This window comes from Carlito syrichta, unplaced genomic scaffold, assembly GCF_000164805.1.
Source record: "Carlito syrichta isolate Samal-C Ts95f unplaced genomic scaffold, Tarsius_syrichta-2.0.1 Scaffold256729, whole genome shotgun sequence".
NCBI classification, from domain to species: Eukaryota; Metazoa; Chordata; class Mammalia; order Primates; family Tarsiidae; genus Carlito; species Carlito syrichta.
In genome coordinates this window covers 1-1,480 of record NW_007200825.1, presented here as the reverse complement: position 1 = coordinate 1,480, position 1,480 = coordinate 1, and positions in this window count along the sequence as shown.

Sequence of the window (1,480 nt, the reverse complement as noted above, 5' to 3'; positions counted from 1 at the left end):
TTTTTCTTTTTCAGTTTTCTTTTTATTTATTTGAATATAGATTTTTTTTTTTTTTTTTTTGAGTTGGAGTCTCACTCTGTCACCCAGGCTCATGACACTCATGGTCACTGCAGCCTCGACCTGCTGGGTTCAGGTGATCCTTCCACTTCAGCCTTCCAAGTAGCTGGAACTACAGGCATGTGTCGCCACACCCAGATAATTTTTTTTTTTTTTTACTATAGAGATAAGGTCTCACCATGTTGCCCCAGCTGGTGAACAAGGATCTTAATATATAGGTTAGAGATGAGGTCTCATGATGTCACCCAGGCTGGCCTTGAATTCCTGGCTTCAAGCCATCTTCCTGCCTCAGTCTCCCAAGGCAGCCTCCTAGCTCATGACAGGTGTAAAATGCTGCAATGTTTTGGATGTCACTTCTCCTGAAGTGTCATCTCCTCCAAGGAGCTTTCCTGATTACCTTGGATTCATTTATGCTTTTTCTTTCTTTTTTTTTTTTTGAGTCGGAGTCTCACTCTGTCACCCAGGCTGGAAGGCAATGGCATGCTCATGGCCACCACAGCCTCGACCTGCTGGGCTCAGGTGATCCTTCCGCCTCAGCCTTCCAGGTAACTGGAACTACAGGCATGCACTACCACACCTGGCAAATTTTTTGGTTTATTGTAGAGATGAGGTCTTACCAGGTTGCCCAAGCTGGTCTAGAACCTGTGGACTCAGACAATCCTCTCACCTCAGCCTCCCAAAGTGAACCAATATTTATTTTTCTTGTCATATCACTAGTTCCGTAGTTTATTTGACATGTCAAACAGGTCCAATATTGAATTTGCTGCTTTAATGAAAATTGCCTGGTAGCCTTTTCACAGTATACTCTTCTACCTTTTGAACTTACAACTATGTGAATGTGTTACTTGGTCAAAAAAGCAAATAAAATTCCATTTTAAAACCCAAAATTAAAAAAGAAGAAAACTGATAAGAAATTCGGTGTGCAATTTCTGTGGCTCTGACATGTGACATTCTACACCTTTGGGGTCAGTTTACAATCCCCTCCTGCCAGCCGCACCTCAGCTTGGAGGCCCACCCTGGAAAACAGCACTGCTCTGTCCCCGGCACACAGCGGGCTGAATGAACGAAGGAATAAATGGATGACCTCAACCCCGCTGCCCCGAGCCGTCGCCCCCATCCTGATGCCAAGTCTATCATCTGATTCCTTCTCAGACCTTTCCCGACCTCGGACCTTGGCAGCGTCTGCCGCCTGTCCCCGACACCAGTTCTAACCCGACCTCTGGCCTAGCCCTGACCTCTCTTCCAACCTTGACTCAGCTCCCCAGGCCCGCCTCACCTCTTCGAAAGCTGGGCTGTTGGGAGGCGGGCTGGGCCGAGGGGGCCCGGCTGCAGGCGGCGAAGGGAGGGACAGGAAGGGGCAGGGAACTGTGGATCTGTCTGTCTGGCCCTCCCTCCCCGGCCTCACACCCGCTGCATCCAACGC